The sequence below is a fragment of the Canis lupus genome, chromosome X (assembly GCF_003254725.2).
Source record: "Canis lupus dingo isolate Sandy chromosome X, ASM325472v2, whole genome shotgun sequence".
In the NCBI taxonomy this organism is placed as follows: Eukaryota; Metazoa; Chordata; class Mammalia; order Carnivora; family Canidae; genus Canis; species Canis lupus.
Window position 1 is genome coordinate 90,740,249 of NC_064281.1, and position 25,406 is coordinate 90,765,654.

Sequence of the window (25,406 nt, forward strand, 5' to 3'; positions counted from 1 at the left end):
AACCTGGGTGGCTCAGTGGTTTAGCGCCGCCTTCGGCCCAGGGCATGACCCTAGAGGCCCGGGATGAAGTCCCACGTCAGGCTCCCTGTATGGAGCCTGCTTCTCTCTCTGCCTATGTCTCTGCCTCTCTGTGTCTCTCATGAATAACTGAATAAAATCTTTAAAAACAAAATAAAAAGAAAAAAAGGACAAAGTTGGAGGTATCAAAATAAAAATCTGCAAAGGAAAGAATCAACAAAACTAAAAGCCAACCTACAGAATGGGAGAAGGTATTTGCAAATGACCTATCTGACAAAGGATGAGTATCCAAAATATATAAATAAAACTAAGCATCCAAAAACTGAATAATCCAATTAATAATGGGCAGAAGATATGAATAGACATTGTTCCAAAGAAGATATACAGATGGCCAATAGACACATTAAAAGATGTTCAACATCACTTATCAAGGAAATGAAAATCAAAACTACAATGAGCTATCACCTCATACCAGTATGGAGGTTCCTCAAAAAGTTAAAAATAGATCTACCATACAATGCAGTAATTGCACTACTAGGTATTTACCCAAATACAGAAGTACTAATTCAAAGCAATACATGCACCCTGATGTTTATAGCAGCAATATCTACAAAAGCCAAATTATGGAAATAGCCTAAGTGTCCACTGACTAATGAATGGATCAAGATGTGGTGTCTATACATGCACATACACACACACACACACACACACACACTGGAATATTACACAGCCATAAAAAGAATGAAATCTTTCCATTTGCAATAATGTGGATGGAACTAGAGTGTATTATGCTATGTCAAATAAGTCAGAGAAAAACAAATACCATATGATCTCACTCATATGTGGTATTTACAAAATGAAACAGATGAGCAAAGGGAAAAAAAGAGAGTAGCAAACAGAAACAGACTCTTAACTATAGAGAACAAAGTGAGGGTTACCTGGGAGAGTTGGGGAGGGATGGGTGAAATAGATGATGATGATTAAGGAGTGCACTTGTGATGAGCACCAGGTATTGTATGGAAGTGTTGAATCACTGCATTGCACACCTAAAACTAATATTACACTGCATGTTAACTAACTGGAATTTAAATTAAAACTAAAAAAAACAAACAAACAAAGCTGGAGGAATCACAATCCCAGATTTCAAACAGTTCTACAAAGCTATAGTAATTAAAACAGAATGGTACTGGTACACAAGCAAAGAAAGACACAGGACTGATGTAACAGAATAAAGAGCCCAGAAATAACCCATACTTATAAGGTCAATTAAGACAAAGGAGGCAAGCATATATAATCAAAGAAAGACAGTCTCTTTAATAAATGGTGCTGGGAAAATTGAACATGCAAAAGAATGAGACTATGCCATAGTACAACAAATTCAAAATGGACTAAAGACCTAAATATAAGACCTGAAACCATAAATCTCCTAAAAGAAAAATAGGTAGCAAACACTTTTTAAAAAAAAAAGATTTATTTATTTGAGAGAGAAAAAGAGAATGGGTGGGGGGAGGGGCAAAGAGAAACAAGCAGACACCCTGTTGAGCATAGAGCTGATACTGGGCTTGATCCCTGGACCCTGAGATCATGACCTGAGCTGAAGACAGATCCTTAACTGACTGAGCCACTCAGGTGCCCCCAGTAGCAAACTCACAGACGTTCGTTTTAGCACTGTTTTCCCCGATCAGTCTCTTCAGGAAAGGAAAACAAAAGGTAAATACGCTACTGGAACTACATCAAACTAAAAAGCTTTTGAACAGTGAAGGAAACCATCAACAAAACAAATAGGAGATGTGCCAAATGGGTAAAGATATTTGTAAGTGGCATATCCAATAAGAGGTTAATATCCAAAATACATAAAGAACTCATATAACCCAACATCGAAAAGATATGTAATCTGATTAAAAATGGGCAGAGAACTTGAATCGACTTTTTTCCAAAGATATACAGATAACTAACAGACACATGAAAAGATGCTCAACATCACTAATCATCCGGGAAATGCAAATCAAGGTAAGATAGTATCTCACATCAGTCAGAAAGACTGGCATCAAAAAGACAAGAAAGAAGTGTTGGTGAGGATGTGGAGAAAAGGGAACACTTGTGTACTGTGAGTGGGAATGCAAACTGGTACAGTCACTCTGGAAAACAGCAGGGATCTTCCCCAAAAATTAAAAATAGAGATACCATACAATCCAGTAATTCCAACTGAGGGTATTGACCCCCCCAAAAATAAAACACTAATTCAAAAAGATATATGCATATCTATGTTTATTGTACTATCGCTTACAATAACAAGATATGGAAGCAACCTCAATATGCACTGATAGATGAATGGGTAAGGATGATGTGGAACGTGTGTGTGTGTGCGCGCGCGCGCGTGCGTGCTGGAATATTACTCAGGCATAAAGTGAATGATAATCTTGCCATTTGTTACAACATGGATGGACCTAGAGAGTGTTAAGTGAAATAAGTCAGAGAAAGACAAATACCATATGACTTCACTTATATGTGGAATCTAAAAAAAAAAAAAAAACAAACAAAGCAAACAAACAGAACAGAACAGACTAACAAACAGAGAACAATCTGGTTGTTGCCAAAATAGAGGGTTTGGGGAGCGGTGGGCAAAATAGGTGAAGGGAATTAAAAGGTACAAACTTCCATTTATCAATAAACCACAGCGAGGAAAAGTATAGCATAGGGGATATAATCAATGATATTGTAATAACTCTATATGGTGACAAATGATACCTACACTTATCTTGGAGCATTTATTATTGTATATAATCATTATATAATACGCTGTATATCTGAAACTAATATTATATTGTATGTCAACTATAGTTCAGTTTAAAATATATTTTTTTCAGTTGTATTTTTTTTATTGGTGTTCAATTTACCAACATACAGAATAACCCCCAGTGCCCGTCACCCAGTCACTCCCACCCCCCGCCCTCCTCCCCTTCTACCACCCCTAGTTCGTTTCCCAGAGTTAGCAGTCTTTACGTTCTGTCTCCCTTTCTGATATTTCCCACCCATTTCTTCTCCCTTCCCTTATATTCCCTTTCACTATTATTTATATTCCCCAAATGAATGAGAACATATAATGTTTGTCCTTCTCCGACTGACTTACTTATATACACATACACACACACACACACACACACACACACATACTTAACATAGCAAATCATTTTGAGTGAATCAAGTCACTTTAATTTCAAATGAAACTACTTAGGCTCCTGAAAAGAAACTCAAGTATATAATAAGCATTTTTTAAAAATACTGAAGAAGCATAAAATAACATTACAAAATCATTCTGAAAGGAAAAGCAGGTGAAATCAGAAGTAGGAAGAGACCAATCCAAGGTTAACTCATTTAAAAAAGATATCTACATTCTTCAAGACATCTAATTATGTCTAAAAATTAATTGTATTTTTATTTTGTAAAGATTTATTTATTTGAGAGAGACAGAACGAGCAGGAGGGGAGGAGGAAGAGGGAGACAGTATCTCAAGCAAACTCCATGCTCAGTGCAGAGCCGACACAGGGCTTGATCTCACAACCCTGAGATCATGATCTGAGCCAAAACCAAGAGTTGGATGCTTAAATGACTGTACCACCCAGGTGTCCCCCAAAGATTATTTTTAATAATAAACAATAAATAGCCTCTTTTTAGTTGGAAAGATAACACTGACTATAACTTATCACTCTAATGGAGAACTGGGAATAGCCTGCCCCTCCTGCACCACACAGATATCTGGTTTGGTAACTCCCACTAGACAGAAATGTCCTTTACTATAACAACAGACTATATTTTAGTGAAGTGTGAGTAGCTGAAAAATTTTTTAAAGTTCCAATTACTTCACAATACCTGTAACAACATCATGGAATAGATTTTATGGAACATTTTCCAAAACACACCATCCCAATACTACATCGTGGCCAAAAAAGAAGTATTATTTTTACCTCCACCATCTAACCATTACTAACCTATGTCAGGCATAATCTTTAAAAATATTTTAAAATGCCGGGATCCCTGGGTGGCGCAGCGGTTTGGCGCCTGCCTTTGGCCCAGGGCGCGATCCTGGAGACCCAGGATCGAATCCCATGTCAGGCTCCCGGTGCATGGAGCCTGCTTCTCCCTCTGCCTGTGTCTCTGCCTCTCTCTCTCTCTCTCTCTGTATGACTATCATAAATAAAATAAAATAAAAGTTTAAAAAAAATATTTTAAAATGCCAATATGTACACATAAAATTCCTCAGGTATCTCTGGTTCTGGCACACTATAGAAACAGGTGTAGACAAGGAGAGAGCCATGCATACCGTGAGTTTAGCAGTTTTGTTTTACTTTTTATTTTTTTTAGCACTTTTGTTTTTAAATACAAGTCTGGCTTAGTAATGCAGTACTAATAGTGGTATGCTTGTGATAAGTACATAATGAGCAAATCTATACAATCAATATGGATTTAGAATTCAAAATCAGATAAATACATAATCCTTTAAAAGACTAGTCAATGACTAAAATGAAATTAAACGAAGGCTTTCTGCAGCAAGTTAGAGCTACACTGCAAAAAACAGCATAAGATCTGAGCTACACAGAGCAGGGATCTCTGAACATTTTGCCAGAAAAACAGTAGAACCAACAGGCACAGTACTTCCATTCCCTTCGTGGCTACATTTATTTCAAAACACCTATTTCTCTTTTTGGGGTGATGAAAGTGTTCTAAAATTGATCGTGGTGATGGTTACCCAACTCTGTGAAGATACTAAAAACCGCTGAATTGTACACATTAAATGGGTCAGTTGTAGGGTAGTTGAATTATGGCTCTATAAAGTTGTTACATATTTATTTTTAAAAACATATAAAGTCTTCTCAATTTATCCTTGCAATTGTTTTCCAGTTCAAAATGAACACACACACACACACACACACACACACACACACCTGTGCATACAGATGCAACATACATGTACATAGCTTTGGGCATTAAAAGGTTCAGAAGATATATTTGCTTTTCGGTAAGATCTGCTTTAAACGTACCTTATTCAAAATACCTTGTCAACTTTAACAGCCTACTCTGATCCTTCCTCTGTATTCATCCGGAAAATTTTCTAGCATACCTTGTTTAGCTACCATGCTCTTATACAATGTCCCCTGTCAGAGATAGAATAAAAAGGAAAACTTGCAGTTAAAAAACACAGATTCTAAAACCTGTTGCATAGATTTGAATGCTAACTCTTGTACTTATTAGGTGTGCAACCTTGGGAAGTTACCTAATTTCTCTTGCCTCAGTTTTCTCATCTGTAAAATGGGGATAATAACAGTCACTACCTCATAGCATTGTTACGTGGTTTCCATGCGTTCATGCATATAAAGCACTTACAAGGTGCCATACTCATAGTGGGTGCTATTATAATTTAGTAACTACAGATTGATATTAGTATTGGCTGCTATCAAGTTGCTCCATGTTCTCTCTTGCCCCTGCTAGATTGTAGGATATTTCACGGCAGATTTGTGTTCTTCCTTCTAGTAGAATGCTTTACATATAATTACTTAACAAATGCTTGCCCATGAATGTTTAAATAAAACATCTATATGATGCCAAAAGTGCTTACAAAATTTTTTAATAAACCCAAAACTCACTTTGCTAAATGCCACAATTGTAAAAGAGGTTATACAAGTACCAAATTATGGTTGGACTCTCCACTACTGAAATTCTGGTTTCACCCCTTCAAATTAGAGATGAGAAACATGAAAGAATCCAGGGTGCCTGGGTGGCACAGGTGGTTGGGCCTCTGACTCTTGGTTTCAGCTCAGGTCTTGATCTTAGGGACCTGAGATGGAGCCCCACGTCAGGCTCCCCGCTCAGTGCAGGGAGACTCGGCTTGTGAGACTGCCTCTGCCCCTCCGGGCCTGCGCTCACGCACACTCTCTCTCTCAAAATAAATAAGTAAATCAAGAAGAAAAGAAAAGAAAAGAAAAGAAAAGAAAAGAAAAGAAAAGAAAAGAAAAGAAAAGAAAAGAAAAGAAAAGAAAAGAAAGAGAAAGAGAAAAGAAAAGAAAAAAGAAAGGAAGGAAGGAAGGAAGGAAGGAAGGAAGGAAGGAAGGAAGGAAGGAAGGAAGGAAGGAAGGAAGAGGGAGGGAGGAGAATCCTTTGGGAAACAAGTCTTCTACATTATTATTATTGAAAAAGCACTTTGTTAAAAACCAAGGGACCTACATTCGGCTCCTAGCTCCATCTCAGGCGATGTGACCTTCTGCAAGTCATTCAACCTCATTGTGCATACTCCACTGAAATAATAAAATAAGAATAATTAACCATGCTTCAAAAGAAAGTTGCTCTATAAATAAATGGCATTATCCTTAACATTTGAGCTTATTACCTGAGGACACAATAAGTCTAATTTTCTAAAAATACTTTTGAACATTGTATTTTCATGTTCAAATATGATGATGATCATGGTGACTATAAATGCATGTAACACTGCTTAATACATGATGTATCTCATTAGTATGGGGAGCTGGCTTTTGAAGTACTTGAATGTACATTATTGTAATAATCATGACAAAATATACAGTGAATATACAGTTACTTGAGCAATGCGTCTCTTGGTTCATTCCCTTCTACATGCCTATGGCATTCCATAACCAGGTCAGCTACCCAAGGATCAACTGTCTCATCATTTGTCTGACATCAGAAATAAAGAACACCAGAACAGGGGAATGCAGGAACACTACTTTCGTGCACTTCCAACCCAAAAGGTTATACTAGCCCTCCAACACTGGAAACCACTCTCAATAACCTACTTAGACTTACCCATTCGCTTATCAAAACTGCTACTGAACTTTTATCATCTCTAAAGTATGACTTGATTTGTTGCTAGAGTAACTATAATAAAAACTGAAGGGAATCATAACAACTCAAAATCTATAGAAGACATTATTCAAACAGAATTACCCCTCCTCCCAGTAGTTTAACTGTCATAAATATCTCACTATTTTCTTCTATGAGGACCTGAAATCTGGAATAAAGATAAATCAAGAAAATATATGACCTCTCTGAGTATCACAACACCAAAAATCTCCAGGTTTAAAAGACAACATTGTTTATTGCACACATTTTTCTGCACCTCCCTTTCCCTTCAAAATGAAGGTTAAACTTTTACATTCTATTAAGCTAAATACTATATTTAAATTATATATATTTAAATTACATATATAGGCAATCATATTAAAAAATTGACATTTTCCTTGCATTCAATGTGATACCATCTTTGAATAAGTAATAAACCAAGCAGTTACCATAAACTTTCTTATCTGCCAGAAAACTAGTGTTACTTCTAAGCAGTCAGTTCACTGTGTAACAGACACATGTTCAAAAAATAACATTCCCATGGGATTAAGGCAATATAAAGGAAAGAAACAATTTTCCCTTACATTTCTGGTTCATATATAAGTGGCAAAGCTCCTATAGTATGCCACAAGTTTTAACTAGCGAAGCCATTAAATCTACAAAGAGTCAATAATATGAACATCTACTAGGAAGCCTGAATTATGCTTAGGACTCGATATGCATTAGTTCACTTAATTCCTTAAAACCACCAAATGAGACTATTTACAGAGGAGGCAAACAAAGCTCGGAGAGGTGAAGGGAGTTGCCCAAAATCACATTGGCAACAAGAGGCAGAGTCGGGATTGGAACCCAGGCCTATGATTCCAGGGCTCAAGATTTTAGCCACTGATTTCTACTGCCTTCCCACTGAGAAATATTCAGCAGTAGAACAGAGAACATTGTTGACACGAAGTTCTTTAGAAAATTATGGTCATTTTTATAAAATAGAACCAGGAAGCAAAACTCTACAACTCTATTATCCCCTTTTACTGAAAAACTGTAAAATGTAAAAGCACTTGACACAAAGACTACAATGACCATCCCTTAATCACCCCTCTATACCCATGTCCTGATGAGCTCTGGGCAGTAACACAACAATACAACAATGGCAGGCCCTGTGAACTGTGGAGTGGGGCGACAACAATGAAAGTGGGACAGCAATAATCAAAATCAGTTGAAAGATTTAGTGTTTGACTTACTCCCGTACTTTCACTGCTTTTCTTCACTTGCCTTTCTCTTCTTCATCTTTCCTGTTTAGAGCAAATCAAATCATTTGCTTGGTAACAGGCATTCCTCCAATGGACTGCTCACCCCTTTTCAAAACCATCTAAAACTCTAGAAACCTTTTGTTACCCTCAAAGCACATGAACCTTGACATTAAACATTTCAGTAGCCAGCAATTAACAAAGCAATCTCTATACTGTATGTGTTATAAATGAAAGCAGCTTTAAAGTTAGCAGAAGTTAACTTCAATCAGTGACATAGGCAAGCACTCATATGATGAGACAAAGCTTTGACCCCATCAATTGTGCTGCTTTAAGTTCATGGTCATTGTGTTCTAACAGCCTGTCTTCTGAAGATCAGTCCCTTGGCAGGCCCTTTACTATCAATCTATGCTATTTCTCACCAATATTAGAAACTCTGTTAGGACTCAACACATTTTAAGATTTAGATCATTATCAAACAACCAGAGTGTTCTCTTGAACTAAAAGAAATTAGACAACATGGCGGAAAAATCTAATGTCTATTACCATTCCTGAGGGTCACCATGAAAATTTAAGGCTATGAAAATGTCTGGGCATTTGACTAAAGGAACAGACGACTCAGCATATTATGGCCTACTTAGTGCTTTTCAAAGGGTCACCCCAGGGTTCCCACAGCTGACCTTGTGCAAGACTTTCTTTGAAGTACCAGGTTTTACCTCAAATTTTCATATGAATATTGCATTTTAAAGCACAATGTATATGAATCTATTTAAATATTATTAAACATTTTTAATAAGCTACCAGTGAATGTTCTCCTAAATCTTTGTGTAAAACAGATTCCTCAAGAATACACAAGCTGGGGATCCCTGGGTGGCGCCGCGGTTTAGCGCCTGCCTTTGGCCCAGGGTGCGATCCTGGAGACCCGGGATCCAATCCCACGTCAGGCTCCCAGTGCATGGAGCCTGCTTCTCCCTCTGCCTATGTCTCTGCCTCTCTCTTTCTCTCTGTGTGACTATCATAAAAAAAAAGAATACACAAGCTGTTTTATTTTGTAGCTCCTGGGGGCACATTATCACATCACCATCCTGCTCATCCAGTATACCCAGTGTACTCCAGTTTGAGAAAATGAGCACTGAACAGAGATTCTATTTGCTTAAACTAGTGCAATGCCTAGAATATAATAGGTACTTAATACATATCTGTTGAATGAATTGGCAGAATGGTTTCAAGAACTAGTTTTCCACTGTAGAGAACATTCCTGAAAACTCATTTGAGACATATAATTACTCCCAAACCCACAAAGGCAAAAGGACAAAGAGAATGTATCAATTATGATTTACAAATATTGATAAGGAAGAACAATAAAAATCATATTTTACTTAATTTAGTTAGAAATGAAAGATTGCCAGGATGTCATATAGGGATATTATTTCCTATTACTGGGGAGGGAGGGCAGGGAGTGGTAAAGTTATTAAAAAACCAATTCCATATATTGCACACAAAGACGAGTTTTCAATTGTCTGTTGTGTTTTCCTTTGTACATTTTTAATATTAATGATCTCAAACTTATGGAGAAAAACAAAGAATTATAATGGACAACCATGTTCCCATGTAACCATGCATGGTTCTGGAACTACTAAAAGCCAGGAACTATGCCTCATTTGTTTTTACCTTTCTCCTGCTTTTAATACTGATTTCCATACACATGAAGAGTTCAATAAATATTTAGCAACTGCAAAGTAGAAGTGTTTAATCATATTAAATAAATTCTTAACTCAATCCTCCCTTCTCTCCCCACTAAAAGACTCACTCTAAAGAAGCATGCTTTGGTTAAAATAACAAAAGAAAAACAAAAAATAAATATTCCTAATGGTACTAGATGAGAGAGTATTGAAAGACGTAGTCCTTGGCTCATTTCAATCACATGACCCATATCTGTTTTCCTATGATAAAATGAGCCTCGTACAGCCAGCCCTCTATTCAGAGTTGTTGCATGAATAAATCAGCACGTGTTTACATGGTAACCAGTATAAGAAAGGTACTGGGAAGGAGGCAGCTGTATGTTTACCTTTCTAATCTCCACCACCAAAAGCAACAACTTCTTATGTGCAAGGTGCTGATTTAAGCACTTTACTGTAAGGTATACAATCCCTTATCTGCAAAACTTGGTGCCAGATGTGTTTCCAAATTCAGAAATGTCCAGGCTTTTGGAGAGGCAATAACCTGTATATACTATATATTACATAATACCACAGTAGGGTCTGAGGCACTACTCCATAAATATACTAATTTGCCAGCAAAACCAAATGACAATTAACATTAAATAGAATAAAGACCATAAATATCCTCATATCAGTTCAAGTCAGATTTTGCCACCACCTGAGTATGGCACTTACCAAACAAAAATTTTTATCGGCTATCAGAGCTTTTGAATTTCAACAACTGCAAACAACAAGTTGTAGACTTAGGTGACTCATTTAATCCTTATAAGTACCCTAAGAGGCAAATTCTCTCATCCTTATCTTACTTACAGATGAGAAATATGAGGTATGGAGAGGTTAACCAATTTGCCCAGTGTCCCACGGCTAGTAAGCCTCCTAGCCAAAACTGGAACACAGCCTAACCTCAGACAGAGCTTATGCTCTTAACAACTATACTCCAGGTCCTCTGAGAAACACCTTGAGAACACTTGACAAATATGTGAAAAGTAAAACAGCATTCAACGATTTAAGTATCTAAAACAATAATAGGAGAAACATCACAAGACAGTATCTATTCCTTATTCAACTATTTATAGAGGGCATAGCAAATGCCCGGTGCTCAGGATACAATGAGGAGCGAACCAGACAAGGTCCAGGTTGCCTTCATGAAGTCAGAGACCAGTGGGGAGATAGCCAGGTATCAAATAAACGTAATCATGTTACTCAAGGGAAGTGTGTGATTATCAGAGGAAGAGATTGGGTCATTGGCTTTGGTGTAAAATAGGACAATGGATTTGAACTGTTCCTTGACTAATATTGGGATTTGCAATGACAGAAAAGAAAGGGGAGGGCTTCTCAAATAGATGATGGCATGGCATCCATTCAACAAGCAGTTATTGTGTATCTACTCTATACCAAGAATAAAGCTAAGCAGAAAAGTTCCAAACTGGAGAAAATCAGTTTAAACCAACAGAGGATTTGTGTAAAAGAGTAATAAAGACATGTAAGACAGTAGGCTTGGGTCAAACCATGAAGATTCCTTGAGTGCTAAGTTAAGGAGTAGGAGGTATACTCTGCAAGAGTTGCTGAAGATTATTTTGCAGGTTATTGCCCCATAATAAATATTACGATTTACCCCATCTGGGTGGCTCAGTGGTTGAACGTCTGCCTTTGGCTCAAGTCATGATCTCAGGGTCCTGGGACCAAGTCCCACATCAGGCTCCCCACAGGTAGCCTGCTTCTCCCTCTCCCTATGTCTCTTCCCCCTCTCTCTAGTCTCTCATGAATAAATAAATAAAATCTTTTAAAAATTTTACCCCTGTGAAATGTTGATGACTATCTGAATTCCTACTTTGGGGTCAATCAGACCTCAAAGCTGGATTGCTTCTGAGCAGGAGCTCAGGACACAAAATAAATATCAAATCTAAATTCATTTATGCCTCAAGGAATAGAGTAACTCTAATCTCTCAAAGAATGGCAATTTGAAAACTCTGGAGAGGGGTGCCTGGCTGGCTCACTCACAAGAGCATGCGACTCTTGATCTTGGGGTCATGAGATCAAGCCCCATGTTGGGTGTAAGGATTACTTAAATAAATAAAAACTTCTTTAAAATCTTAAAAAAAAAAACCTCTGGAGAAGGCAAAGGTAAAAGAAAATGGCAAGCTCCCATTAAAATCTCACATGCCATTTCTAAAACCTAAGTATTCTTTCATATTCAAATAAAACCTCCAACCTTCCAAAGGAAACATATTTCTATGAAAAAAATAAAACATCATTCTTTGAGAAACAAATTCTTAGGCTGATCAATGGTCTGTTTTTTAATAAAGCTGATGTCAACTTACCTCAGGGCACAGGTGACAAGATAACTCTGGAAAGTAAACTGCTTTTCGACATATTCATCTCAGAGCTCCCAGTCTCCTATCCCCTTTTCCACACAGAGTGGAAGAACCAAATTACTTATTTAGCATACATATCAAACAAAGCTTTTCATCCTCAGGTTTTAATGTAAACAACTGAGCAGCTAGACAACCTCTGCAAAACACATTTTTATTTATTTCCACCGAGTAATTTTTTTTTCCAGCCAGTGGTGACCTTCCACAGGAAAGTAGTTAATAAAGACTCTTCCATGGCTTCCTCTTGTTCTGAGAATCAAATCCAAATTCTTTCTCAGAATTTCCAGGCCCTCTATTATTATCCAACTCCCTTTTGGGCTCTGAAATACCTTTATTCCCATCTACCCACCTCATTGGGGCTAACCATCCTGGCTTGCTTTCTGTTCCTCAAACACCCTGTGTCTGTTTTCCTGCCCCAAGGCCTTGGCTCTTACTTGGCTCTCTGATCTTCGCAAGGTAGGTTTATTCCTTCTTCTCTTTCAGGTCTCTGTTCAAAGGTCATCTTTGCTGCTAAGAGGCCTTTCCTGACCACCTTTGCCAAATAAGCCCTTCCCAGGTCTCCATATCACATTTTGTTATTTATTACCTTCACTGTTTTTCCTACAATCTGTGAGAATCTTCTTCATTAGTCTATTTGTTGTCTCTATCCTTTGGTGGACTATAGCCTCTGTGAGAAGACACAGGGCCTCATGCCTAATAGAGGCCTTTCGCATATGGAAGTTGCTCAAGAGATTTTGTCAAGTAAATTAATAAATGAATGAACAATATATTTAAAAGCTGATTGATATGAATGTCAGTAACTGGAAAAAAAACTTTTTTTCCTCTAATTTTGAAATGCCTTCTCTAGGGCTGTTCATTCTTCCATAATCTTTCTACATTTTCTGAAATCTGATGATGCCTGGCAAATTGTTTCACAGCAGTAAAAGTAGATCCATTTCAAGTACTGTATTTAAGAAAAAAATACTTTCAGGAGGTTGTAGTAGTTTATTAAACATCAAAATCAATTTGAAAAGTGGTTGGTCTCATTTCACTACTGCAAGTCAAGTTACATGAAGAAAAGTAATATAAAATGTAAAGAAAATTAAAAAGACAATTCATTAGCAAACTGCAGTTATATTTAGTGACATCAGAAACATCCGGTCTGATAACCTCTAGGTATACCAGGTGGGTTTATCAAATACATATTGAGACATGTTGAAAAGATTCAGAGCAAAATGCTTAGGATGAAGTCATAACCAACTTTTGTTTTCTGGCAAACTGAAATAGATCAATTTGGTGGCAATCTTAGCTTAGATTTAGTATCAGTAATCATCACAAAGGGGGAAAAAAACTAACAGAATGATACAAACTGTTTTCCTTGAAACAATTTGCAAGTTAGTATGTCTTTCCAGGATGGGTTGCCAAGAAAGTCAGAGATTTAGGTTGGCCCAATAAATATAAACCCTCTTTCCCTACTCTATTCCATTTTTGAAATAAAACTCAAGTCAGGAATTTACCAAATGAGGGAAACTACAAATCATCTGCAATCTATCTAACTAATCTGATAATCAATAGCCTTTACTGCTCGTAAAAACTGCTTTCCTTAGAACCTTGACTTCAAACTCCATATAGTCACACCATGATTTTCAAAGTGTGCTTATGAAAGTGTAGATTTCAAAACCAGGGGAAATTGAGGCTCTTATTCATCTATTTTCTAAATACATTATTGGATGTTGAAGCAGAAACTTACATTCCTTGTCTCACTGCCAAAGCAAGTACTAGAAGGACAGTGAAATTTGGCCCATACCTTCATTCCCAACTCAGTTTCTTCCGAGATTACTGCCTGTGAATGCACATTGTGTCCATCGCAACACCTGATCCCATATCAAGCAGACAATGCTATAATTTTAAGGATATTGATACAAAGTCGCCATTCAAGGAGCTACAATCTTTAAGTGTAAAATGATGTCATAACTGCTTGGTCGATCATTTTACTTTTCTACTTTCAAATCTGAGCATTAAATACAGCCCATCTCCCAAAAAAACACAGCCACAAACAACAGCATGTGGTAATTCACTGTACCTGCCTCCTCTTTCAGCCTCTCCATTCAATTTTCTTCACTCACTAATTTCAGCATGGAAGTGAGTATATGAGCCTCAGTATGGGAGAGACTGGAGCAACTGCATGTGGAGAAGGTGACATCCCTGAGAAAGTAAGTGGTACTGTGTGAAATTGACTTAAGCAAAGTAATCTCCTGTCCACAGCAAAGCAGTGTGTTTTGTAAGTATGTGATTTGTAAATGCTGCTTCTTGAGGGTTTATACAAATAGGAGGTGTACACAAGAAACTCTGGCTTCTTTAAAAAAAAAATTCAAGGCAGGTGCCATCCCAACAGAGGCAGTTTTAAATTAACCCCGGATTTTCGCAGTTCCCATGCAGTGTGCTTAGTAAACAGCCTACACTAACTTGAGTGAGTATCCCAAACTACTAGAATTCTGAGTACAATAAAAGATGAACATCCCAGTTTTCAGATGGAAGAAATGGAAGCAGGCATCCTAAGTCCTCCTCTCCCTCAGGCCTGCTCAGCAATGGAGGAAGAATCAGATTTCGGGCCATGTGCTAGGATTGCATACAAACATACACACAAACATACATAACATACATTTCAAGTGGTTGTGGTTCTCGGAGTAAGTTATTGAAACCTGGAAAGAAACTTCTGAGTTTCTTAGCTAATATATACTGGAAGATCATTCCCATCAATTTCAGTAAGCCGTAGGCTAGACAGTAAGCTTCCAAGAAAATCATTAGTCAACTGTGATTAAACCAAAGAAGCCAAGACAGTCAGAGATGAAGCCGTTTAGAGAGGAGTTAAAAGCTTCGAGGAAGAGGAGTGTGTTTCTGAGTGGGAAGGCAAGCGCAAAAGCCTCCCAAGTTGGAAGATCGTGAGGGAGGGATGAGTTGGAAGACACAAAGCAGAAACTGTTAGAAGGCAAGAGACAGTGGGGCTGAGGCGGGCGGAGGGACCCCAGACCATCGGGGCAGCGACAGCGAAGCCCGGCCAAGAAGATCTTGGAGGGATAACAAAGAAGCAAAGGAAAACTGGGTTCGGGGGTCCTGAAAGAACCGAGGCGTCAGGCGGAGCCTCGGGCTCTGGGAGGTGGGGATGAGAAGGTGCAGGGATGAGCGCACACCCGCCCGCGAGGGAGAAAGAGGGGGGGCGTGCAAAGAGCCCATCTGGCTCCGTGTCCCTCTGCCCTGGTGCAGAGCACAACTCCTTACCGCGCACCGCCTCGCCGCGCCGGGTCCCGGAGGCGAGGAGGCGGCTGCTGAAGCCCCTGCGACTTCAGGACCCTGCCTCACCTTGTTCGCCGCGTCCCGCGTCCCGCCGCCCGTCAGCCCGCCGCTGCGCTCCGAGGGCCAAAGAGCCAGTCGCGCGGCGCAGCCGGGCTCCCTCCGGCTGCGAGACACCAGCCCCCGCACCTCCGCACCCCCCGCTCGCCCTGGTCACTTCGCCCTCAAGCAGGCGGAGAGCGCGGACCCCAACCCGAAAGCCGCTGCACTTATTTTCGAAAGTCCCCGTTCCAGGCTTCCCCGGAATGGGAGCTCAGCTGCCGCGGCCGCAGCGGCAGAGCCTCCGCCTGACCTCACCGGGGGGTGGGGGGAGAGGGAGGGGGCGGGAGCCCAGTTAAGGAGGGGAGGGGGGCGGGGGAGGGAGCGCGCGGGCGGGGGCAACATGGCGGCGGGGGTGGCCCCGGCGGCGCCTGCGCGGGAGGCGGAGGGGAAAGCTGGGGCTAGGACCGTGCGTGGGGTCCGAGCAGAACTCCTCCCCCACAAGCAGCGCGGGGCCGGGGTGGCCCGGGGCGGCGGGGGTTGGGGGGGTCGCCCAGTGGCCCTCACACCTCCGGAGCCGGGACGCTCGCGGTTGAGCACACATGGCCTCTAGTGCCCAGGAGGCAGGAGAGGTGAAAACTGTCAAGTATCCGGGGCGCCAGCGCCCCGGGTCAGCGGCTCCAGGGAGGAGGCCGGCCTTGCTCTCGGCCCCTCATACGCGCCCAGGGCGCCGGGGTGCGCCCCGGAACGGAGCCGCTTCTCTCCTCGGAGGGGCGCGCACCTCCAAATAAGCCTTCCCGTGCGCCGAGCGCCCCGTGTGTCCCCCTCCCTACGGGAGTGCAGAGCATGAAGAAAGAGGAAGCACAACCACAGCTACAGCAGTTTAACATTTTACTGAGCGTTTACTACAAACCACGCGCTGAACTGTTAATTCGCTTAACTCTCTCAGCTACTCCACGAGGTCCACATTATTCTCATCTCCATTTTGCAAGTGACAACCCTGAGGCGTAAAGGTCAAGCAAGTTGCGAAGGTGACACAATTAGTAAGGGATAGAGCAGGACCCAGGATCCCAAGCAGTGCGGTCCCAGCGCCCAAGCTTCCAAACCGGTAGGGCTGCTGCTGCTCTAAGTCAGAATCTTGACTCTCCTCCCAGTTCAGTCAGCCTAGCCCCCAACAAAAACTCCAAGTCAACCCTGTTTTTCCCCTTTCAGGTCTTCTACCATTCCTTGCCTTCTAGAAGGCTACAGCCTGAGGCCACCTTCCTACACCTCTCCCTTAGACTCGTCTACTGGTAATTCCAGACTCCTCCTAGGAAAAATAATGGGAGCTTGCTATTAACAGCCAGTTTGCTCACTGTTCTGTTTTGTGTTTTCCTTAAGGAAGTGACTGGGTGAGTGTGGGAACTGTAGTTCGTTATATTTCCTAATATTTCTCCCTTTGCCTGCCAGTAAATAGGGATCTGAGCTGTCAGCATTGCTGACTTACTATTTCAGATTCCATACACTGAAATTCTAGCAGCAGGTTTTAGGTGACTTTGAAAATAATCAGCCACTCAAAGACTTTCTAGAACTAAAGATATGACCAGGATGTTACGCTTTATCAAACTGGCAAAAAGAAGAAACTCCAGATGCACATGGAATTTGCATTATTATCTTTTACCTGTCAGTATTTTCAACGCAATTCATCTTTGTAAACCACAATGCATTCATTGACTTCTCCACCAAGCTTATTCATTAATTACTGTATCCCTACATAACACACAAAATGCTTATTATGCAGAAAGCACCTGTTACAAAAGTTTACGGTCTCATTGAGGAGATATGTTTAAAGCAATCGATTTCAGCATATATTAAAAACCTGGCACGTAGGCTGAAAATAAATAAAAACTGAGTTGATACACATCCAAGTCATTGTGTCACCCCTGCCATAAAAAGGTTCAAATGCAGTTGTTTTACAGTAAGTTCTCAAACAGAAAAGACAGGAAAATGAAATAGTCAGGTGTGCCCCAGTGGCCCTTATTCACAAGATGAGAAAACCCTTCATGATACACAGCAAGGAGAGGGTTAATTACAGAATCTGAATTTAAATAGCCAGATGGGAATAACATTATTATGAATACATATTCTGGAGGAATTAATTGCGGTTTGGGTTAGGATGTTTGGATACTTTATCTCGTGGACAAAGCACTCTGAGTTGGAGTTAGTTAGAAGACACTTACATCCTATGTGACATCGTTAGTTTAGTCCCATCAACTCTCTGAGTATGTTTTCCTGAATTTACAGTGAGGATGATAATGATATTGGCTGGTCCTGCACACTGTGTCATTCTGGATTTTAAATCAAATAAGTCATGTGAAAGTATCTTATACACATGTAAAGAATATATGCAAATGTTAAGTGATGTTTCTATTAATATCAGACTGGCCACTATAAGTTAGAGATGTAATTATGAAGGATTTCCCATGCTGACCTGTATCCAAAAATATCAAGAACTAGGAAAAGCATTTGAAGATACAACTGTACAGTAAAAATCTGAAGAATGGGGAGATACAACAGAGATTCAAGAAATGAGAAAACAAGTCAAAAGAAAGTATTGGTGCAAAGAATATAGAAAAGAATGATGGTCATGGGCTCAATTATGTCCCCCTCCTCAAAATTCATATGCTTGATCTTAACCCCCAATACATCAGAATGTAATCTTATTCAGAGATGAATTCTTTAAAGAGGTAATTAAATTGAAATGAGGTCTTTAGCATGGGCCTTAATCCAACTATTGTCCTCATGAGGAGTTCAGGACACATGCCTGCATGCACACTGAGGAAAGACCACGTGAGGATACAGTGAGAAGTTGGCAAGCCAAGGAAAGAGGCCTCAGAAGAAACCAAACCTGCTGACACTTGGATCTCTGACATGTAGCCTCTATGAAAACTATGAGAGAATACATTTCTGTCCTTTGTTGTTGACGCCATCCAGTCTAACAAACTAATATAATGGCAAACCTTTTTAAATTCCAGCTAGAGTATCCTCTGTATTAGTTATTGCTAACTGCTGCATAACAAACTGCCACAGGGACGCCTGGGTGGCTCAGTGGTTGAGCGTCTGCCTTTGGTTCAGGGCATGATCCTGGGGTCCTGGGATCAAGTCCCGCATCAGGCTCCCTCTGCCTGTGTCTCTGCCTCTATCTCTCTGTGTCTCTCATGAATAAATAAATAAAATCTTAAAAAAAAATAAACAAGCTGCCACAAACCTGGTGGCCAGCCTAAGACCACATACATTTCTGTTTCCATGGGTCAGGAGTCCAGGCATGGCTGTGCGCACTGCTCAGGGTGTTACAAGGCTGCAAAGTGTCAGCTGGGCTGCATTCACATGTGGCACTCAGGGTCCTATTCCAAGCTCATTCATATGGTTGCCTGAATTCAATTCCTCATACTTTCAGGACTGAGACTCTCACCATCTATAGGCTCTAGAGCCTGCCCCTCTCCATATGCAGTTTATAACATGGCTGTTGGCTTTGGCAGCTCAGCATAACTCTCCCCTCCAGAAGAGACTTTAATTACATAGTCAAACTCTCTTCTCCTTTGTCATATAATGTAGCCAAATCATCAGAGTGACCTTAGCATATTCACAGGTCTCGACCACATGTAAGAGGAGGAGAATATACGGGGCATCTACACCAGAGGCCAAGACTCTTGGAGGTCATCTTAGGATTCTTCCCACCACACTCTCCAAAGTTTTGACAGCACCAGTTTAATTATATATTTATAAAAATGCACCGAGACAGAGACCACACAGGCAGCTATGGACACACATGCACATATGCACGTGCGCACACAAACACACACACACATTTCAAAGAGCACAAAGCCATGGCGACCCTCAAGAAATATTTGTAAACCTGCTGTGTGCCTAACAGCTGTGAAACCAAAGGATTACAATGATGTTCACTCTGATTAAAGAACAAACGAAAAGTATGAGGACACCTTTTTCGCCTCTCTGCTCCATTTGTGTTCCTTTGAAACACTCATCTGGTCCATTACTGAATGGAACCAGTATTTATGGAGAGCCTACAGGTTGTCTGCTTAGTCCTTTTCTTCTAAAAGATTTATTTATTCATGAAAGACACAGACTGAGAGAGAGAGAGAGAGAGAGAGAGAGGCAGAGACACAGGTGGAGGGAGAAGCAGGGTCCTCACAGGGAGCCTGATGCAGGACTCAAACCTGGATCCCGGGATCACGACCTGAGCCGAAGGCAGCCGCCCAACTGCTGAGCGACCCAGGTGTCCCTGCTTAGTCCTTTACTCCATAGAATGGAATAAGGAACAGAATTAGGAGAAAGATTTCCATTCTCTTGTGGCTCAGAAACTAGTCCAGATATGAAAAGTAGCCAGATATGTGTATACACACACACACACACACACACACACACACACACACACACACTATACAGTGCAGTGGAGGCAGAGTTATATGTTTGAACACAGAAATAAATACACACTTGCTAAGTGAAGAAAAACCAACATGCTCCCACCCTCTTAGTCAGATAATGAGCTCTAGAATAAGTGAGCTCCTAACTGGGCTTCAAGGAGAGGTCAAGCTCAACCTGGAAGAGTCAGAGGGAGGAAAGGATCTAAAGGATCTGTACAGGTTTTCTAACATCAAAGATGACCCTAGCCATAAACTACACTAACTCTGTGTGAGGGCCTTTGAGAAGATTCTAACCCTGCCCTCTTCTGTCAAACTTTTCAGAGCCGAATTCTCAGCACAGCTCCTATGCATTTAATACTTACAGGAGCTCGAATTTGGAGGGTTAGAAATCAAAAATTTCCTGGGGAAGCTGTAAGTATAAGGTTCTAAAAATAAAGCTATAGGGTGAGCTCCTCTCTCTGCCTAGATGCTCCAGCCTATGTCCTGACTCTACAGAGGACTGCACCCACAGAAACCCCCACAACACAAAGGGTCCTCAATTCCCCTGTCTCAACTGACTTCCTACTCTGTGTCTTCAAATAACACACTCATCTGCCTCTTAACTTCCCCATTCGTAGCCCTCTGACTGCAATCCTCTCTCTGTCATCCTTTCATTAGTACCAAAAACTCCTCATGGGTAAAGGCCCTGAAGTGGGAACAGGCCTGGTGCATTTGCAGAACGAAAGGAGGCCACTGAGTACCAAGCGAGAAGAGGAGAATGTGAGGAAGTTGGAGATGCTGGCAAGGGCTAGATCCTGTAGGGCCTGCAGGACACGGTGGAGTGTTCAGAGTTGACTTCAAGTGCAAATGATACTACTGATGAGCTTTATAAGCACGAGGGTGAGAAGAGGCAATATATGTTTTAGAATCACCATGGCTTCTCTGAGTTGGCCGTGGGCAAAGCCAAGCTGAGAAGGCTGCAGTAGGCAAACTAGTGACAATGCAGCTTCGAATAGGGTGGTGGCAGTAGAGACAGAAAAAAAAAAAAGGCAGATGAATTAGAGATCTATTGAGGAGGATGACCCAGCAACTAGGAAGACACATTCAGTTGGAAGAAAGATGATGTCATTTAATAAGTCGGGGAAGGCTGGAGCAGGTGGGTTTGGGGGGAGGTTTTTTTGGTGGGGGGCGGATGGAGGTTGTTGCCTAGAAAGTTCCTTTTTAGACATGTTATGTTTTTCTGTGCAATATTCAAGAGGAGAAAACAAGCAGGCAGGGATGTATGCATCAAAAACTCAGAATAGCTTCTCTGTGATGGAGAGTCCTCATTGGCAGGCTCCAACAAGACATAGTATATAACCATTGTCTATCTCCCCACCAACATGCTGCAACATGATATACATAACAACCTGGATGAATCTCAAAATAATTATTCCAAGTGAAAGATGCCACACCAAAACAGACGTACGTGATTCCATTTATATAAAATTCTAGAAAATCTAAATAATCTATAATGACAGAAAGCAGATCAGTGATTGCCTGGGGATAAGAATAGGGAGTGGGGGAAGTAACAAAGTAACAAAGGGGTACAAGGAAACTTTTGATAGTTAACTCTGTGTTCATTATCACTACTGCAGTAATGGTTCCACCTGTATGTACAAATGTCAATATATATTAAATTGTACACTTGAAATATGTGCAGGTCATTGTATGTCACTTATCTGTTTAAAAAATCAGTCAGGGGGCAACCCGGGTGACTCAGCGGTTTAGCGCCTGCCTTCCGCCCAGGGCGTGATCCTGGAGTCCCAGGATCGAGTCCCATGTCGGGCTCCCTGCATGGAGCCTGCTTCTCCCTCTGCCTGTGTCTCAGCCTCTCTTTCTCTCTGTGTCTCTCATGAATAAATAAATAAAATCTTAAAACAAAAAAATCAGTCAGGGCAGCCCGGGTGGCTCAGCGGTTTAGCACCGCCTTCGGCCCAGGGTGTGATCCTGGAGTCCAGGGACGGAGTCCTGTGTCAGGCTCCCTGCGGGGAGCCTGCTTCTCCCTCTGCCTGTGTCTTTGCCTTTCTCTCTCTCTCTCTCTCTCTCTCTTTCTCTCTCTCTCTCTCTGCATCTCTCATGAATAAATACATAAAAATTTTTAAAAAATAAGATTTATAGCTAAATACTTTTTAAAAATCAGATGCCTTGACAAACTGTAGTGTCTCTATTTTCTTTTTTTTTTTAAAAAGACTTTTTAAAAAAGATTTTGTTTATCTGACAGAGAGGGAGAGAGAGCACAAGCAGGGGGAAGGGCAGGCAGAGGGAAAGGGAGAAGCAGACTTCCTGCTGAGCAGGAGATTCCCGACTGGGGCTGGGGCTGGGGCTCCATCCCAGGACCCAGGGATCATGACCTGAACTGAAGGCAGATGCTTCAATGACTGAGCCACCCAGGTACCCCTATTTTATTCTCTTTCTGTAAATAAGAATACAAAAACAGGGATACAGTCAAGGCTCAGGAATGGATTAGATTCAGAGACTGGAGAGCTGGCGGGACTATCTCCATCTTTCTCTCTGTACATTATCAAGGAATCTACTTCATTATTCTTTCTTATTACAGACTGGCATTTTATGCTTTCCCAGCTGCATGGTAAGACATGAATGGCCACAAATCCTTAGGTTATATCTCTGCTATTTAAGAGGCCAACCAGACTGAAACGAGGATCTCTAAAACTCAATTCCATAGTCCATTGGAGTATTTCTGATTGGCCCTTTTTGTATCAGGTATGGACTTCTGGATCAATGAACTAATCTCTGGCCTGCACGGAATCTAAACTAGATGAGAAAAATCTTAGCCTAGCCATTAAGGATTTGGGAAGATAGGGGCACCTGGCTGGCTTAGTCAGAGGACCATGTGACTCTTGATCTCAGAGGTCATGAGTTCAAGCCCCACATTGTGCATAGAGCTTACTTAAAATAAATAAATAAATACATTTAATTTTTAAAAAAGAGAATTGGGAAAATAGTTATCATGACTTTAGAGCTTTAGCCAGATCCAAAAAGGTATTGTTACTGCCAGCCAAGAGTCCTACTAAATCATCTGGCATTTATAATGGGGGATACCAGGGGAAAGCCAGACATACTAGGTAAGAAACTTCAATTTCTAAGGTCTCACCAAAGAATTTCCTGAGGCATCCTCCTCCTACACAAATGTATTCATGGTTTTCATTATAAAGCCAGTAACACCATGATTGGTGGAATATACCATAGAAGCATCCAGAAATTAGAGAAGGGAAGCCCACATTCTTTACCTACACCCTACCACAGAGTTTTCCACTATGCTCTGAAGTTCAGACTATTAAATAAAGAACAAGGGGAAAGAACAGAGTCCCAAATGTCAGCTTTTATTTTTTTTTAAGATTTTATTTATTTATTCATGAGAGACACAGAGAGAGAGAGAGAGGCAGAGACACGGGCAGAGGGAGAAGCAGGCTCCATGCAGGGAGCCCAACGTGGGACCCGATCCTGGGTCTCCAGGATCACGCCCCGGGCTGAAGGCAGCGCTAAACCGCTGGGCCACCAGGGCTGCCCTAAATGTCAGCTTTTAATCAAATTAAGCAAAGAGAATATCATTCTCATAAGTAACCAAGCTATTGTAGTAAGGAATCTGGGATGCCACATAACACAAAAGGGCTCTGGAATTATCCTCTAGCTTGAAATGAAATTAACAGGCAACTGATTAAACTATTCCAGGAGTTATTTAAAAACATTTCTTAAAAACTACCATGTTAAAAGTCAGATTCACCATCTTCTCTTTTCCCCAAACCAATGCCCTTCTTTTTGTCAATAAATACATCATTTTTCCTGTCACCCAAGTTTAGAATGTCATCCATCTCCCCCTTCACTCAATAAGTATTTACTGAATATCTCCCCTATGCAAGGCCAATGCTAAAATCTATGAGAGACACAAAGAAATATAAGAGCTGGTATCAAAAAGTATAAAATCATTTTGGGGAGATATGTCAAAACTCAAGTAACCTCTATAGCAGCTATATGTGATAAGGGCCCGTAAGCAATGGGAATCCGTATAAACCCTGTTGTATCTATTGATATGGATGTTGGAAATAAATTTCCAGCATCAGGAATTTGGTTAAATACACTATACAAGTAAATAATCTAATAATCCATAGTCTATCAAAATGATACATGATTATATGTATTGAAATGGAAAGATGTTCATGATAGATTACAAAATAGCATGTATGATATCGCCACAATACACATGCAAATATACATACAGAGAAAACTATACAATAAAACAGTACCAGTGATTATCCATTGCTATGTAGGAATATGGGTACAATCATATTCTTTTATTTGTTTGTACTTCTGATTTTTCAGTACTAAGCATGGAAGAAGAAAATAATGTGATTCTTTTTCTAACAAAGAAAAAAAGGCTTCAGAGAAAATTCAATACAAAGTCGTGTTTTAGCCATCTCATCTCTAAGTGGGACTATATCCACTAGAGATTTAAAAATAGAGTAGTTGGGGCACCTGGCTAGTTCAGTTGGTAGAGCATGTGACTCTTGATCTGGGGCTTGTGAGTTCCAGCCCCACATTGGGTGTAGAGATCACTTTAAAATAATATCTAAAGATTTTTATTTATTTATTCATGATAGACATAGAGAGAGAGAGAGAGAGAGAGGCAGAGACATAGGCAGAGGGAGAAGCAGGCTCCATGCCGGGAGCCTGACGCAGGACTCGATCCCGGGACTCCAGGATCGTGCCCTGGGCCAAAGGCAGGAGCCAAACCGCTGAGCAACCCAGGAATCCCCCTAAAATAATATCTAAAAAGAAAAGGCAGAGCACTTAATCAGAAGATATTTATACCGAGATGGTAGTTAAAACAATGGAAACAATTAAGAAAACTCAGGGGAACATAGTCTCATAGAAGTCTTAGGTGCCAGATGAGAGACCAAAGAATAATAGAAAAGAGGGATCCCTGGGTGGCGCAGCGGTTTGGCGCCTGCCTTTGGCCCAGGGCGCGATCCTGGAGACCCGGGATCGAATCCCACGTCGGGCTCCCGGTGCATGGAGCCTGCTTCTCCCTCTGCCTGTGTCTCTGCGCCTCTCTCTCTCTCTCTGTGACTATCATAAATAAATTAAAAAAAAAATTAAAAAAAAAAAAAAAAGAAAAGAGAAGAGGTCACCTGCAAGGGAGAAACAAGGAAACATTAGAACCAAAGGAGAATCAGTTGTGCTAACCATAAAAAAGAGAGTGGAGGGGGACATGGTAACACTCTCCAAGTGGAACTGTCCCAAGCAAGTGTTGAATTTTAAAGTTTAAGAAGCCTTTTTAAAAATTTACCATGGTATAACCATATAAAATAGTGTCATCTTTATCAAATGTGAATCTAAATATGTCATTTATCAGTTTAAAACTGGCTGCTTCTTTGCACATTAGAACCACAAAAATCATGAGACCAGTGCTGGAAGGGAATGCAAAGA

At 40.7% G+C, this 25,406-nt stretch overlaps 1 protein-coding gene across 12 annotated transcripts in view; it reads right to left on the bottom strand.

Moving 5' to 3' along the window:
• KLHL13 (kelch like family member 13) overlaps positions 1-15,833 on the bottom strand; it is a 211,204-nt gene extending 195,371 nt beyond the window's left edge. For 3 of the 12 annotated variants that reach the window (XM_035711923.2, XM_025431327.3, XM_025431316.3), the window contains exon 1: positions 15,547-15,833. The gene's annotated coding sequence lies outside the window, so the exon portion shown is untranslated. Of the gene's footprint in view, positions 1-5,057; positions 5,172-6,237; positions 6,309-15,465 lie in introns of all 12 variants that reach the window. The other 9 variants (XM_035711922.2, XM_025431328.3, XM_025431317.3 and 6 more) reach the window with 5 other exon arrangements.
• Positions 15,834-25,406: the final 9,573 nt, after the last annotated feature.